General features: G+C 34.5%; 1 protein-coding gene across 2 annotated transcripts in view; it reads left to right on the top strand.

Moving 5' to 3' along the window:
* The first annotated feature begins 538 nt into the window (after positions 1–538).
* The window catches only part of LOC128998755 (scavenger receptor class B member 1-like), an 80,422-nt gene continuing 62,468 nt past the window's right edge, over positions 539–18,492 (top strand). The window contains exon 1 of one of the 2 annotated variants that reach the window (XM_054425093.1): positions 539–653. The gene's annotated coding sequence lies outside the window, so the exon portion shown is untranslated. Of the gene's footprint in view, positions 758–18,492 lie in introns of both variants that reach the window. The other variant, XM_054425092.1, reaches the window with a different exon arrangement.

The raw sequence follows: 18,492 nt of genomic DNA on the forward strand, positions 1-18,492 counted from the left end.
TCGTATCTATTTAATAACAAATTTATATCGTTAACGTTCAGGTAGGCACAGTGGTGTCAATGTGACCACCTTATATCCTCGTATCTTATCACTTTAGTAATTATTTTATATCGTTATTGTACAGGTGGGAAAAGTGGTGTCAATGTGGCCACACTATCTCCCGTATCTTATCTGTGAGTAGAGGCCATCTTCGGTGGTTTTATCACCTTATATATTGTTGTTATTTTAAATCTGTTAACAATTCCATATGATTACTATAAAAAATCTGCGCCACACTACTGTTACCTTGTTCCTATTTTATGTAGCTCTATATTTGCAGTTTAGGTGCATACCTTGGAAACATCATGGTCACCTTATATGAGTAACAAGTCTGTATAATTGCCTAGTTAGATGAATGTCGCCATATCGATTAGCACCTTATCACTGTAGTGGCCAAGTCCACAGATTCAGGTGTTTCTGTTCTCGCTGGCGTCACCTGCGGGTGCGGTCACCTTATCTTATCACTGTGCCACTGTGGTCAGGGAAGGGAGAGTATGAATGAAGTGCCTGAGAGCTATGGTAGGGATACTCTACTCCTTCTCTCCTCACTATCACTTCATTGTCAGTGCCTTCGTCGTCGCACGCCTGTCATTTCGACTTCGCCAGTAGAGTTCGTGAGTCTCTTATTATACCTAACTTATATCTAATGTATCAGTAGAAAGTATTTATTTTATTCTAAGTAGTTCGTTGTGTTAAAACATTTCTGTTCATTCACCAGGTAAATATAATTATTTTAAATAATATTTCTAGTACAGTAATTCAATATTATAGAAAATTATTCACATCCTTATCTATTTATATTTTGCGAATAGTACATTGAAGTTGTTTTAAATTATTTTATAAGCACCTTTTTCAAAATCTATTCTAATATCTTTTTACTTACTTTTTAAGCTATTTGCATAAAATCTAGGTTTTAACATAATTTACTTGTTAAACATTTTCAAATGTTTAACGATACTGGTTACAGATTTGAGTATGCAGGTCTGTAAACAGATATAATACAGTCAACTTATAAATTTACAAATATGAATATTATTGTTTAATATGTTTACGATTTTAACCTTTTTATTCGCTAAATAAGTAGTATTACAATTAAATGGACATGTTTACAGTACTCGCAAGCTTTCGTTAGCCTTATATTTTTTATATTTTCTATATATAGCCTAATTTACTTTTTTAGAAGAAACGCTTTAATAGTTGAAAAATGTATTCAAGCTTAATCGAGGTATGCCCAAAGGCATGTTATTGTTTTTTTAACATTGTTAGCGGGTTTTTTTCTAAATTATTATATAGACAGAAAAATTTAACTCGATACTTCATTTAAAGTCTACAAAAACATTAGGCTCCTATTCTACTGAAGGCGTTTGAAAATATTCTAATTACTGTTTTGTTTACAGAATCAATTACAACGTAACATGTAAACAGTTTACTCAAACACTAATTATTTGTCAAAATAATCGGAGTATAGCTTAGCAATGACATAGTAACAATACACATTATACAACATTACAAGTTATCATGCCTGTTCTCGAAGTCCGAATAGCAATAGATATTTTCTGCGTCTACCACGTAGTCTAATTCACAGCCAGGCGTTTTGCCTTTAGAAAGAACTTAAGGAAGACTCATGTAAACTACTAAGGATGACATTTTACAGAAAGTCCTTAACGTGAGACGATTGATTTTGTGATGTCAGGGTCAGATACGAAAAATAAACGGATTCTAATACCCTAAACAAAAATATATTACTGTACAGATAAAACTCCAAATATTATTAGGTTATTCGAATCATTGAATCAACCTTCTATAAAACACATATAAATTATAAAATAAATACAAACCCCAAATGTATCAATTCTCATTACAACAAAATGTTTAATATGCAATGTTGTGTCTTCTTATCAGTCTTAGTATTACAACACTATAGTTTCAACGAATTTCCCATATAACGCATAATTCCGCATAATTAACGCATAAGTCCCGTATAACGCATAATATCATTAACACATTTTTAAAAGAAGTTATCAAACAAAACTTAAAACTGAATAAATATTTCGTCTAACTAACTAGGTATCTATCAATGGTACTTATAGTTAGTTATTTAAACGATCGATTGGAGACAAATACCAATATTTAACTACTCGAGAAAAATTTAGAAAAATAAGAAAGTGCTGCTCATAGATCACTTTCTCATATGAAATGTAAAACTGTTGTTCTCTGTTATCTGGTTTGGACCATAATTACCAAGTAATTACGTATTTCGCCTTCCATGAACTGAAACAGGTGGTTTCACTGTGTTTGATAAAAAACACAATAAATTTAACCTTTAGCTCAGCCCCACTTTCTCCTAAGACAGGTTTGGAAATCGGGCAAACGTTTTTCTATCAGTGAAGAGTTGTGTTTCCTTTTGTAATCACTTGTAGCTCCGCATTGTCTCATGATTTCACTTCATCCTAATTTGTGCGAGGGAAACATTTTGATTATAAGCATGCAATATAATTTATGGTAGCATATATAAATCATCAAGTTAGAAGTAATAGTTTTAAAAGATATTTGATATCAGTTTTTTAATTGATCGAATATTCAATTAGTTCGTTAGATCACTGACAGGGCTTAAGCCTACGTACATTCGTTTACCCCATGTATATTCGTTTTCTTTAAGATAATCTGTTATATTGCTTTTATTGAAACTAATATATTTTGTCTTTTCTAAAAACCCATGTTATCTCAGAATCCATATTTATGAAGTTGTACAGTGAACATTCAAGAAGTTTACCCTATTTGTTTCACAGGAAGTTAATGCATGTTTCTGTAATATTTTCCTTTTAACTCATTTGTTTTTCTTCAATCTGACATTATGATTTGATTGTTTACATATATATAGTGGACATTAGGCTTACCTATAGATCTACTAATACTGTAAATCAATGAAGTTATATTTGAAGGTGAAGTGCAATTTGAAGTGATAGTTCCCTTTGAACAAGCTGCGTTCAAATATTATCAAGTTTGTCTATAGACAAGTAAAGTTATTGCTTACTCGTTTTATCTACAAAAAAACAATGCAAAATACCACCAAATATATACACAGCACTTAATCTGTTGTTATGTTATGAGTTAATTATTTAATCAATAAAAACACTTTATCAAATGTAAATTGACTACTATTGATTCACCAGGTTTAATGTTATATGAAAGAACTTCATAATGAAAGCTAGAGATAGAATACCCTCTTCATGAACCACGCAAATACGATTTAATTTTAGAGAACGAGAAAAGAAAAATATAGCCTACCTTTCACTCGTCAGACTTAGTGTCAAATCAGCAAATGTTTCCAGTTAAGTATCATTTAGTTTTATTTGCAACATAAGAAAAGTGCAATATCAATACACAATATAATGTCCTACAACTATCTACACCTTTATTAAAGCAATTTACAAACACAATGTCTGAAAAAGCACGATCTATATAATTCACTTTACTTAGTATAGCTCAGCGTTTAATCACATTGTTTATTTATTTTAGGTGGAAAAGTATTCAATATTTGATTAACAATGGAGATATTTAAGTATCTTAAGTTAGTGAAGCCTAATGGCTTTCCACACATCGTATTTGAAGACGTTATTAAATCGTTGTTATAAATCTTAAAAAAAGAGTTTAGTAATATATGTAGCTAACATAAAATTGGCGATAAAAAAATAAATTTTAGCTTAGTTAAATATTTTAACAATCTAATAATAGTAATTATAACGCAGGTAGTATGAATTGGACTAAAAGCTATAAGGTACCTAGAGGTTTTACCCGTGCTTTGCAATGGAATATGGCCAAAAATATAAACAGATATCACTGTAAAAATCATTTATATAATAGTTTCCATAGTCACTGGCGTCTTCAGATGATAGTAATAATAACTTCATTGCATACTATATCATATTGCTATTTTTAACAAGGTATTTGAAAACAAATGTTAACATTGTATTTTTCTGTCATAGATATTTTCCATAGGTATTTTTCTGTAACCAGTATTTACCTGCTAAAGCTTAGGTGAAATGGGATTTTTAAATTGGAATAAGACAGAAACCGACCCAGGGATAGAGCAGTTTCTAAAACATCATAATGCAGATAAAATCAGACAAAACACGATTGATTTGATATACTAAATATAAATTTATAAAACCACAATGAATTCTGAAAAAACATCTTCATACTAGACTATAGTCACAACCTCAGCGGAGACCGGAAGAAACGGAGGATGCTGTAAGGTGTGAACCCTGTTGTATAATACTAGGAATGTAGATTTTACCAGATAATAGTATGCCTAGCAATGATCGGAGAAAGGGTCGTGATCACTTTCGCTATAGTCAGCCACTGGTCTAGGCACAACAGCAGCGGGATTGGCGGGAAGTTATTGGCGGGATTCCGACCTAACCTATCCTATCTGAGCAATCATAACCTCCCGATGACGCAACCACAACGCGTTACCAATCGTGTACAATGAAATAACTTGGCATTGAATATACATGATTTTAGTTGTGTATAATTGTGAAAAACATACAAGTATTTACTACAGGGTGTTTTCCAAACGCTAAACGCAACCAAAATTACAAGTACTTTCAGACACTGGTTGACGAAAAAACGATCTTATCATATGTTGGTATACCGGGTTTATTAACTTCATTGCAGTTGCAGACCAGCTGATGTGCATTGTTGCATAGTTATCCAACGTGTCTTACTTCGCATGTAGTAGAACTTCTGGCTTATTATTCGCCTTAGTGTTATTGTCAATTTATTGTAAACAAACCTGAACATGGTGTTTTTGCAAGCTTAAAAGAGCACATGTATTATAGAAGAATACGTTAAAAATATGTCACTGGATTCATACTAAGAAAGGTTTGAAATTGTGTACCCTTTGTGATTCCAGCCCCTAATAAATCTACTACTTCTAGACTTGTCAAAGATTTAAGAACCCAGATTTGTAGAAGAAAAAAAGTCGTAGACCTAGAACACAATTTCCATTCGAGCTTGCGAAAAACACAATGATGAGTCTCATTTACAATAAATATTGACAATAACACTATAAACCTCATAGATAACATAACAATGCACCACTGCATATCAGCTGATCGGCAATCAACAAAGTAAAGAAAACATAGATACAACATTTAAGCTTGTTTTTTTCGTTAACTTTGGTTGCGTTAAAAAAACCCTGTATTAGTTTATTCCATTCATCATATACCTGTAAATTGACGTGCTTTGGGTTCAAGTTGCTTTCATAAAATAACAGTACAAAATATGGCATAACAAAACTAATTCAAAACTGTGTAGAGGTTGAAACTGTGGTTAGATAATTAAATAGATAATTAAAACTAAAAACGTTCAAAAGATTCGAATATCTTGAAGTTCGAAAAATGAAGTTCAAGATATATTATGAGAGTGGCTTGTTATGATTTGACATTACGTCTTTTTTTTTATAAGTAGGCTTTAAGTATATTTCGGAACATTGCAAAACTTCTCCATCTAACTCTGTTGTATGTACTTTCGTATACGAATACAAAATATCATAATTTGTTTAAACCCTGCAAAAAAGTGTGCAAGAAAACAATATTATTTACACCAATTGTTAACTCTTACTGTTGAAAACCATAACAACAGAGAAAATCTTCGTATAATCTTGAGTAAAGCATGTATTAAAATCCCAAGGCAAACTGTTGCACATAAAACTTGTAGCTTGTAGGACTATTGTAGTGCTTTATCAAACCACCGTTCCCATAGTCTGATCATGCTGGCTCGCAAACTCGTCCAAATAAATATAGGCTTACACGTTTATACCAAATTTAATCAAAATCGGATCATTTCTGCTCGAGTCATCGTGCTAACGGACATATGTATCCGTTTGATGAATTTGAACGAATAGTATTTGTGGCCTCTAGGTCTTACTATGGGGTCTACGGTAATAGCTTATTCCCTATTTTGGAAATTCGCAAAAATGTACCAAAAATCTGGTAATTTGAAAATAAATTGCAGCGATCACTTTTTTGAATAATCATATATCTTTTAGAATAATACATATATTTATATATACATATTAATCTTAACATTAATTTATTTATTACGTACCGTAACATACAGGCCGTCTCGTAAGTAAACAAAAACGCCAATAATAGGCTATCCGGTTGAAATTTAAAGAAAACCAAAACAGTAGACCTATATAATTTTTACAAACAACGTGAATTTGGATGAGTAGATTGTACTAACTCGATTCGTGAAATGCTTATAATTTATAGTTTTAGTTAAACATTGTAGTATTGTGGAATTACGAATCCTTGGTCCTTATATCGATTTCTCCATTGCATAAATCGACGCAATAGAGTTAGTAACATCCTAGTTTTTTTGGTAAAGAAGTTTGCGAAATGTGTTATCTTGATAATCAATCAGTTTCATAAGTTGTTTCCTATGAGGTAATGAAAGCAGACCGGCATTTCGGTTCGCTGCGTCATTTTCGATTAGGTGGGTGCACAATGACTTTTAACTGTAGCTATTGAAATACAGTAACATAACTGGCACATCGTAGTTATAAGAAAAAAGTTAATTTATTATATCATATTATGTTACTTTGTCTTTGAAACTGCAAGGCAAATCCGTCACTACTGGATACTTTGTGTTTTTCTAGTTGCTTCATAGATTTTTTTTTTCATTCTTACCGATTTATAACAAAAGAAAATTCATACTTGAATCTACGCTCTTAAAACAGCTGGCTCAAGTAGAGTACTTAGAATCACTGCTACGAGGAGCAAAAAGCGTCTTTGTTTCGATTAAATTTTAAGCTCATAAAGCAATTTTCTAATTCGTATTAAAAAAAAATTCTTACAATATAAACACTCTATTTTATAAGCATGATATAAAATCCTCATAGCCACTCAGGCTGAGCAATTTGAAAAACGAAAATTACAGAATATGATGGTTAATTTTTTAGAATAACGAAACATATGCCATGCAGTATTTGTGTATTTAGTCATGCACACACCACCGAAGAATATTCGTGTTCAAGATGTATTTTACTATAGGTACTCGGTTTATTGTATACGCTGGCCGAGGTGATCCACTTAAAACATGAAAGCATTGACTATACACCTCTAGTCAATGATGAAAGTAATCCTCACGTTATTCACCCTGGTTTGGTATTAAAAATATGAATAGGCAATAACGTTTACTTTCTTACATTAAAGATCCTTAGTCTGCGCTTCCTTATATTGGACATTTTGTAATTAAATTGAATTAGGTCTTCCTAGTTTTTGTCCCCTCTAAAATTGATGGTCGTTATTCGAGATGTGCTAAAACAAGAATCTACGACCATATCCATCTTGGTTTTTTTACAACTTGAATTCAGTGCCGAATAAAACCTTGTCTTAACTAGATTATTAAGCTTTACTTAACATTTATTTATTTTGTTCAGCCCTCACGCCATATTTTCGTAGTTTGTTTACCCCTTTGTTGAACGCAATGGATGTTTACAAGTCAATATTAGCTGTTGACTCTCGTTTTCGAAATTGAGTAAATGCCCTTTCGTCTTCCCAGGCACTGACGCTTCGATTACGCATGCTCTCTTACAAATTATGAGTGCAGCCATTTTGGGAAGTAAATTTTACAATAGTTATTTGTGTCGGCCTAACAAGTGCGAAGTGGCACTTTGCTTCACTCGCGAGAAATGTTTACGCACGAGCCGCAGGCGAGCGTGGAAAGTTTCTCGAGTGCATCAAAGGTACTTTACACTCATGTGAAACAATAAATTTTTCCTTCTGTTACTTTAAAGCATAGAAATGATAAGTATTTCAAACACGTTTAGGTTAGGTTAAATCTAAGCTTTGGACGAAATGTGAAACATTGTACCAGCTGATCGTAGTCGTAGTATCTCTTAGTATTGCCAACTTATTTTCAAGCATACACGTATTACTTGTCTAAAACACACTGTTTTGTGTTGTTTGGTTGGAATACTGGAGTGCGGCAAAAGTAAGTAAATGCAGAAATTAGCTACTTTGCGTCCTTAAATCAGTACAAGAAAGCACGTCGTTTTGTCAGGTAACTGTATGAAAAATTATGTGCGATTTCTCCTTTAATTTTGTCCCCTCGAAGTTCTTCAATTCACCAGTTATGAGCAGTAAATGTCAACTGTACAAGTACTTAAATGGATTCCTAGATTAAAGGCGCAATCCTAATTTTCACTCAAGGTTCTTGGCGTGGATTTCTGTCGTGAACTATCATGTAGACATCAAATACTCGCCCTTCACTTGGCCTGAGCAGATATTGCACTCGGTGTCATAACTCAACTACTGTCCCTACCTTGACAGAGTGAGCAGTTTTAACATTTGTTTTGTCATATTTGGAATAAGAAAAGAAACCGAGACATACTTCCATAAAATATAATTTTGTCATGAGCGGTAACTTATGATGTTTGGGTTGGAGTTTTCTTGTATTCAAACAAGGGAATTTACGCTGAGGTAGAGGCTACTAAAAATGATTGTGATAGAAATTATGAGACAGATAAAAAATATTTCAAGAAAAATTTCCTAACCATGTGATGTTTTGGTCTTGAAGCAAAACATAAAAAGTTAAATCACATAATTTCATCCTCAGTATGAAAAAACTGCTCATTATTTAGGTATACATCTACGCAATACACACGCCACATAACTATTTGTTTATCTTTTTTCCAGTGGCAATAACGTGAGCTATTTTTGAATTCCTTTCTTGTAGAGTCTTTGTTCTTTCAGATATGCTATTAAATTCCTCGATATATTTTGATACCGAGGAATAGAATGAGAACATCCGTAAGAACGAAGGCTTCTACATAAAAAGGAGATCTAAAACATAATTTAATAATAACAAAACTGAAAAGCATTAGTAATTATGTTTCATTCAACAGCAAATGAATAACACTATTAGAACCCTCAACATGTTAAGCCTTTTAACAACTTTTATTCTATAACTTCACTTTTAGGAAATATAACATTTTTTATAGGCCTATCTTGAATAGTTTTATGCTTTTGCGTTGTGTAAAATGTTTACAACTTATTCTGACGACCCCACAATAAATAGATCTTTTTGTTAGCCTAACGAAGGCGTGGTAAAAAAACTGCCGAAACACACGTAGCAAGATTTAAACGATACAATAGAAGTTAAGTATTGTCCGATAAGGTATGTTTCTAGCCATTATTTGTCATTAAAACACAATCCTGGGACTATCGAAATGAATTGAAATCCAACCGTCATCTTAATGATGAGTAGGATACAAAGTCAGTACATCACTCAGTCCCGCGTGGGCTCGTCTAGAGGTTGGCAAAATCCCTAATAACTCATAATGAGATGTAACGCATGCATCGTGTCCAAAGTACAAGCGTTTATCAAATCAATATTGAAATGTCTCAAGGTTATTGCTCGAGGGCCATTAGCTTACATTCAGGTCAAAGATCGCCCCAGTTACATTGCTAAACGCAGACTCATTTTTTGCCTATGTTTTTGCTCCCTGTTACAATATGCAGCGCGTCTAACCACCTATTATATACCTCTCTCCAGTAACAGGGGACAGACTTGGGGAGAGAACTGGTCTAGTGGTAGAGCGCGGGGCGTCAGTGCCCGAGGTTCCAGGTTGAAATCCTGCCAATCACCAATTCTACTGTATGTTATAATGCCGCAACTCTCTAGGAAACCTGAAGCCTGAAGCACAGAAAACATACTATTATTACAGTTTTCTGTGTAGTATGTTTTCTGTGCCTGAAGTACTGTAATGTGCAAAGTAGTTCTAGGATGAGAAGGTGGGACATAAAACATCACTTATTTACCTCTCTTGTAATTCATCGCACAGATAACTTCAACACAAATCTGCAACAGACAATTTAAAGCTTCCCTTCTTAATACCACAAATTTAATTTATTGGATGATGTTTTGGGATTTCATATTAAGCATTTTTTCTTTCTTTTACTTGTTTGGTTATAAAAAGATGCATCTTATTTAAACGTTATAAACTGAAGTGTGTATTCCTGTAGTTAAACATTTGTAAAATTAAAGGTTTTATATGTTTACCTACCTCAATTTGTCAACGAGTTTCTAGAAACAGCTATACCTACTGTGATGCCATATCGAACAACTATTGGATATGGCATCACACCTGACGCCAAAACTACAGTGGGCACTATAAGTGGCCTAGCGTACCTGTGAGCGCAACAGGGTAAATTTGGTCCATGTAGCTTTAAATTGACAGTGGTCACTATAAGTGTCCTAAAGACCACAAAAGGTTAAGTATCGAATCGTATTTGACGTATATTTATTGGTAATGAGACTCTTTTAATATTATATTATATGATAATTACCTATCCTATGAACATTTGTATTACTTAACAATGTTATATAGCAGTAAAAACATACATTACTATTTAGAGTAATGTGTAGGGTATATTAAGGTAGGTTTAGGTAGCTTAGGGTAATTTTAGTTCAACTTTAGAGTAAATGAAAATATCGAGTTGGCAACACTGTCACTGTCATTCATTACAAAATTAAATTAAAAAAACTCTCATATGTGGTTAAGTTTCGATTTTCCAAAGAAAAATTACAAGTACAGTACCGTATAAAGCTCCTGGGCGTTTTATGTTGTTTAAATTTTAAATAAGTATATTTATTTCGTTTTCCTTTTAAACATATAGTTAAATGTTACTCGTAGATAGTGGTGTGTCGTTTTAGCGAAGTTCCCTTTATGGTAGTAGCTATTACCGTAATGGCACGTTAAGAACTCGGCCCGGGACCGATTTACTTTTCATTTTGATGTCCCCAGAGGCCAAAAACACCATTCGTTCAAATTTTATATATGTAGAGAGAGTTATATATGTGGCCGTGAACGCGATAACTCGAGTAATTTTTTAGGTTTAAGGTGGGATAAACTTGAATGAGTTCGCGAACCAGCATGATCGGACCATGGGAACGGGGTTTTACCCGGTTTTATAGGGTAAAAATTGGGGTTTCTCAATTTTGACCTTCAAAAAGAAAAATTTCTAAATTTCTCTCTAGACCTTTTAAAGAGCATCAAAAAACAAATCATTTAGCGTATCAAAGTGTTTTTGTACGGTTATTGGCAACGAAGAAAATTAAAAAAGTTGAAAATTTAAAATTCCCATGTTATTCTTATAGAGAATATTGTAAAATGTTGTAATTGGCTTGTTTATTGATATATTTTGATCAAACTTGACAAATTTATTTATTTTATACTAAGCTATTATATTTAATTTTATAATTATAAAACACACTTTATTAGTTTCCGTGTAGTAGCAAACCTAGTACTCGTTAAGCCTAATGCTATTTAATAGATTTAATTGAAAATTCAGATAAATAGAAATTCGCGTAGTCTGCAGGTTTGTTGCGGCGGCGGTATTATTATTTCAAATTTATATTGTGGTTTATTTCCCTTTTATTTTCGTCACAGCTAAAAATAGTTGTATCTGCTACCATAGTTTCGACGCTAGTTGCGTCATGATCAAGTTGGTAGTCTCTGTGTTATACAGGTTTATTTACCTATTTTGCCTGAAGATCTTTAGGGTGTTAAATTACTCTATGCGTATTTCGTGTCGTCATCGCCGGGCAACCGCGACCGCGAAGTGAACAATAACTTATAATGATAAGATTAATCAATAATAAAATTAATAATAAGATTAATAAGATCTCTGAAGTAGATATGTAAAGTGTAAATAAGTGTGAGAAGAAAAGCTTCATGGAGATGCCTCACTCAGTGGCGAAATAAATACGCATAGATTAAGTAATTTAATACCACACATGACCTTAAGAAAAAATAGGTAATTGCATGTCCTGAAGGTACCATGTCAAGAAATATTCGCCACTTGTCATTGTAGGACATGACTTGACAGTGTTATAAGCCAATCATCGGTCTCAGGTAAGAGACACGACTCTCGGCTTTTTAAAGAAATAGAATCGTATGACGGAGTAAATCAAAACAACACATTGGTCTCGGAAGTTTGGGGTTGTCTTGCTTCAGCTCTCCGACAATCACTGCGGGAGCCAACTTATTTAGAGGCTTTTTTACTAACTAAAACGACTTTAAAACGTAAAAAAAATTAATATTTGTTGAATGGGTAGCTTGTATTTCTTAAATTTGAAGTTAGATTTGTTTGTTGACCTTTATACGATTTAAATTATTTTAAAACATTTAACTCTACTAAGGTTTTAGTGGAAGTCGATTTCAGTGCCATCTCTTGGTAACTTTACGAACTGTAAGAGGCGCTAGCGCATCTAACGGTGACTTGGCGAACTGTTGTCCACCTCAGTGGCTAGTGTAGTGAGCTAGTCACATGGTGTAACTTACTATTATTATAGTCATGGTGAAACCTTTTTCTGTTATAATTGGGGCTGGACTCAGTAGTGCCGAGAATGGTATTAATGTATCCCCACCGCAGCAAACCTTCATCATCTGATCTAGGACCTAGGCGAATTGAAATTCCATTTGCCTGATTGGATTTTACCAAAATGTATTTCCTTAAAAATGTAGGATTGGATTTACTCCCACAAATAACATTATACGTTTAATGAGTACGTGTCTCTTTTGGAAAATGTTAACATTATGTTTATTTATTTATTTATTTCAACTGACATCTCCATTTTACAACCATACAGGATGGCTTATATCTGCTGTGTCGAGCATGTTGCCAAACAAGTCGGGTATAGTATCAGTTTTGAGATGGATTTCGAGACTACTGTAAATAGTTGTGCTGGATTTTTGTCTTTGAAACGTAAAAAGAAGAAAAAAATGGCGGTGTTGGTCAAGGCAGTGGTTGTTGTTGTTAGAGGAAAGAAGCTTAGCCACATTTCGCTCCTAAGGATATCACACCTCTCTTTACGCGCATGTTTGTTACAATAAAGTTTACTTTTGACCTCCCATAACGCCTTTTGGTCTCTGTACAGTTAAATGAACTCTGACCAGAATTTTATATTATCATTAGATAACATTATGGAAAACAAAAGTGTTAACAAGTCACTTGGGGCAATAATTTCACAGCTCACCCATACAAATATAAGTCACAACTGGAAAGTGGAAGCTGTGGCCAGTCGGGCGAGCGGCTCGACGATTTCCCACAGAGGCTGATGCCCAGTTGCACTGATGGTCAAAGGAATTTGCAAGGGTCGACAAAATCCTCCCTCCCAAAAGTGACCAGTTGCACCGGTGGTCAACAATCTGTCTTGGATGCTCATTTCCCTCTTCGAACGCTTTAATATACCTATCCCCTCTTTTACGTTCCTGTTCCATCGTATAATATAGTCTACGCTATATATTTACCATACATAGGGAACTAGCAGCTAACCCTTTCTTTGCTACGGGGTAAAGAGTAACAAATTACAAACACGTAGACTGATATCAACACACTCTATCATATAATTTTGCCATAAAACGTCTTTGTCTTGAAATATATTTACTGAATCGTATTTTTTTGGAAACCTAACCTAACCTAAACCTAACCTAACCTGACCTGACCTGACCTAACCTAACCTAAACTAACCTAATCGTTTACCGTACTAACTACGTTTCACAACATTTCAATGGGAGGGGAGGGCGTCAGGGGTCTTTGACCGCCGGTGCAACTGGACATCACCCTAAAATGACCTTCGGTGCAACTGGGCATTCGATCGGTGCAACTGGGCAACTGCCCCCACAGACGTCCCAACCAACGATCAACAGGCGGACGGCTCGAGTCGGGTGGTGCTACCGGACCTAGCACCCGACCTGACATATCCGTCGAGCATGTCGGGTCGGAACCCACACACTGTCAAATATGTTCGACAAGACGTTGGATCCCGACATGCTCGACCAACATGTTGGATAGTGTGTGGGCGGCTTTTAAGAGTCTCGTTTTCACTGGAAATATCCACCGCTTGTAAACTTTGGATCTCTGGAACTATGGTTTGGTGTAAGGGGGTATGGGCAGGAGTAGGGGGGTTTTGTAAAGAAATTGTGCCAGGATTTTTACTTTGCTCTGTTGTTTCATCAAATATTTTGTTTTGGCTCAGTAACAAATATTTTGGATAAACTCTTCGTTGAAACGACCACAAGAACTGCAGAATTCAGTTCCGAATCAGTGCTTTGTTTACAAGTAATAATGGCATAATAAAGATTAAGTTGTTAACTAAATCCCACTATTGTAGTGGCTATCGGTTTCGGTTTGTCCCAATTTACCTAGGGTGCTAGAGCCTAGATCAGTGGCAGTGGGCTCCATCTCCATGGCTACGTCTACCGAAATGCCACGACCATGTCACGTAGGCTCAAGCCCAGAACAGTTTTACAAATTACAGTACTTCAAATTAGGCCAAGATGGTCGTGACTTTAGACAGCTAAAGCTGGTGATTGTCAGGATTTTATTCCGGGACCGCGGGGCTTAAATCTTCGGTTCACTACTAAAAGCTACTCAATTTGCTAAGGTAAAACCTGTTGCCAAGTAGTGCCTACACAAATTATAGTGGGAAGAGCCAAGACATAAAAAAAAGTCTTCTTATGAAATCATGTAATAGAAGGAACTTTTTACAGGCTTCAAAATTTGGTTTCAAACTTTTGAAAGTCTATAATTCATCCGCAATAACTAAACTAATTAACAAAACCTTATCTTAAGTATTATTTACTGTATCTTGAACTAAACAAATGGAAAAATTGAGTCCTTGAGTGTTAATTACACTTACGTATTGTTTTTTCATGAAAACCTCAACTTTCACATTTTGCATAAGATTTCGACCAATCAGGTCCTCCAATATTACTTTTGTCTTTTCCCCATTCCCGGTTTCAAGCTGGTAGCACATAGTATTTTCCTCCTGTTTAACTAGTTGTGTAAGGGGTCCTTGTAGTCTTGTCTAGTTTCTAAAAAAAGAAACCCAACTGAGCGCACAACCTACGTTAGATTGTCGTCATAACAAAACTTATCAGTGGTTTGGCTACTTTTCCATGACCTAGAAACACCCACAAACAATAAAAAATACACACGGTGCTACTTCACCTCTCACTGTGCTTACGTAATAGAGTTAGATGTAAGTAGGTGGAAGTGGGAAAGTAGCATCGAAATTGCTAGGTGCACGAAGTTCCGCGCTCTTCGGTTCTTCCTCTATGACCAAAACAAATTGCTGTTTCTACACGTGCGGCCCCGCCAAAACCGGTTGATTGGCGCTGCAAAGTTCATTGGCTGCGGAACCTTATTTTCAATCAATTTTCTTGGAGGGAGCTTTATGACATTGAGGCGTATGTTTTGCATAGTAATTACAATACCTCTTCTTTGCAATCTGTTAAGTTTATAACCCGAGTATTATAGGTTGAAAAAGATTAAAATGTTTCCAAAATTTCCACGATTCCTGATGAAAGTATTGGCAGAATTAAAAGTTACAGAAATACTACAAATTAATTTTATTCAACAGATAATTTCGGTTATTTTCTATAATTTTTTAGAAGGAAAAAAATAGTTTTTTTCGACGTATCGTAATACAGCTCTTAAAGTTTTTTTTTTTATCATGATGGAAAATACTCACAATCACATTAAATATTATTATTAAATATTATTTAATTGGTGGGTTAAATCCCTAAATAATAGAATGCATTTGAATTAGAGACTTCCGTTGTGCATTGCAACGTTTCCGCTTTCAAATAATTAATTATGTTAATTCTAGCACTCAACTGTCTCTAATTTTGCAATTACAATTGAAATTAAGATTACGCAACAGCTCTGAGATGCAATTAGTACTGAAGTGTGGGGGCATTTAACAATGGAAATCTTTTTCTCATTTCCAACAAGATTAAAGCACTTAATAACCAACATTTAGCCGAGCTTATAATAGACATATGACACAAGTGACACGAAAAATTCGCCCATTCTAAAAATAACCATACTTTCCAGAAAAAAAACAAGCTCGTTGAAAAATTCTCCGAAAAATTAGGACAACACCTTAATTGTATTGGATGTTTTACGTATAGTGGTTTCATATTAGGTACATTCAACAAATATTGGTAATGTTAATTTATCAAGTTAGTTTAGTTCAACAGCGTTTGTACTATGGGGTAAAAATTGGGGCTTCCTATTTTTATCCCCAAAACAAAAAGCTTTGCAATATCCTTCCAAACTATTTTGTAGAGCTTGAAAAAGAAATAATCTAGTAAAATGAAGCGTTGTTGTATGTCTAACGGAGCGAGTTGTATGTCGTATTAATTCCAATGGTATTCTTATGGAGAATAAATAAACTGTTGAAGTTTGCTTGTTTATGGCAATATTTTAATCAAATTTCACAAATGTGTTTATTTCAAACCAAGATACAAAATTTTCAATAAAACACGCCTTATTACCTTTCCTGTAATAACAAACCTAAGCACTAATAACCATAGGAATGAATCTGATAAGGGAATATTTTAGTGGAAATCCAGCCAGGCAAAAATAAGTTCGCTTAAGTCTCAGGGTTTGCTGCAGTTTGATAATTTCTATACGCAGGCTCATCACTTAGGGCGGGCATCAATTGCGCCAACTGACCTGAGTCAGGTAGTCGGGTATTCCTGAATTGCGCCAACTACTCCAAAGAGCCACCCGATAATTTCATTAACGCGGTCGCAAGTGGCGGCCCTCTTTTACTGTATAATTGGTTAGGATAGGTAAAGTTAGGCTAGGTTAGGATGGGTTAGGTTAGGATCGGTTAGGTTAGGATTACACGTAAAATATGTTATTCCTTCTGCCGGCAACTCACCCGTATTTGACTTGGGCTTGGCGCAAATAAGGAACATTTTTTTGGGACCCTTAAGGGGATTGGCGCAATTAAGGAACTCTTTGGCGCAATTATTGCACGACCACCAGTTATTGCACAAGTGCAGGCGGGATTGAATCATAAGACTGGGAACTAACGTCGTATACCAAAGAACACGGATTTCAAATTAGTTGTTTCCAGAGCTCGGCGGTTATTCCCATGATCGAAATATCAAAAATCGTTAGGGAAGCTTAGTATATAATGGGTCATCTGAAACCCCTGGCATTAACTTGTCTGATCCACGAGCTTGTGATCGTGCAAAGGGGGTTTTCTTGTCGATTCCACTTTTCTTCAAGGACATTACCAGGCCAAGGTCCAAGGCTAGAGAGTACATAAAACTCTACTCATGTCGAATTAATCCTCACTCTCATAAAAACTCTTCTGCTTCTCTAACGAGTGTTTTACGGTTATAAATGACTCTAGCAACATTGCATGTTGTGTTAAATTGTTCGCAAAACGTTATATGATCATGTAATAAATACCCCTGCTGCAGCAAACCTACAGACTAACCTAAACATTTCGGACATTGACCGATTTCGGAGTTTGAGTGTAACATACATAAAGGGAATCCAATGTGGATCAGTACAATATTTTTCTGATAGGGCACTGCCCCCTGGTAGGCTGCAATTGACGTTTGAGTTCAGTATGTTAATGAACGATTAACTAATAATGATGAACTTCTGGCTAAGTTCAATAACTCAGTATTGCTTGAGAGTTGCATACACCAACTTCTATGGTAAGAGATAATTTTAGTTGTGCGATTATGATTTTTTTCTTAGATATCTGACGAATAGAATAATGCACTTTTAACAGTAGACATCAGCTCTGGAATCGTCGTACGTTTATAGAGTCCAGTTGTTATGATCGAAAACAGTTTTTTTACTATTTACCCAAATTCATTTAGTTTTGAGGCTGCTTTGATAGTTTTTATTAGATTTTTTATTATCAAATTCCATTGGTTTACGGTCCTGTTACACATTATACTCATGTATATTTGATTTTACTAGTTTTTTGGTACGTAAATATAACTTCGGTAAATTGGTACTTGTAGATTTAGTAGAATTTTTCTGTTTATTTAATTTTAAAGTACATTTTTCTTAGCGCAAAAGCACTAAACAGTGGTAGTAATAAAAGTAGTTATTGTATCTTGGGTTGTGCCATAAATACTATCTTATCTAAGTATACAATATATGGTATATTTAATGTCTGAATTCAATTTACAATGTTCCCGATGGGTAATGCATCTCAATAGATGGATTAGGCTACTCTTTTATTGTTCGTCATGGAATCAAAGCATTGGTAATAGAATGACCAATATAGAGGAAGCAGGAAAGCAGAATCCCTTGCAACAGCGTAAACATAATGTAAAATTCAATATCCTTGACTAATACTCATCTTTAGAACAGCAATGTTATACAATAACTGTTCTGCAAAGAATGTTTGTCTATAACATTTGGATTAGAGTGTTCATTTAACTTCAAATTAATACGTTGATCATTATCCTGTAAAAATAAATGTAAAATTAAGAATATCGGTGTATAAACAATCTTATCGCTCTGCTACACTTCCAAATAGTTCTTAAATTTGTGTGCACATATCAATAAGTCAATCTATGCAATCTGAAATTTCAATATGAAAGTAGTAAAA

This window comes from Macrosteles quadrilineatus, unplaced genomic scaffold, assembly GCF_028750875.1.
Source record: "Macrosteles quadrilineatus isolate MER2022 unplaced genomic scaffold, UCM_ALF_1.0 Scaffold_7__1_contigs__length_78375512, whole genome shotgun sequence".
In the NCBI taxonomy this organism is placed as follows: domain Eukaryota; kingdom Metazoa; phylum Arthropoda; class Insecta; order Hemiptera; family Cicadellidae; genus Macrosteles; species Macrosteles quadrilineatus.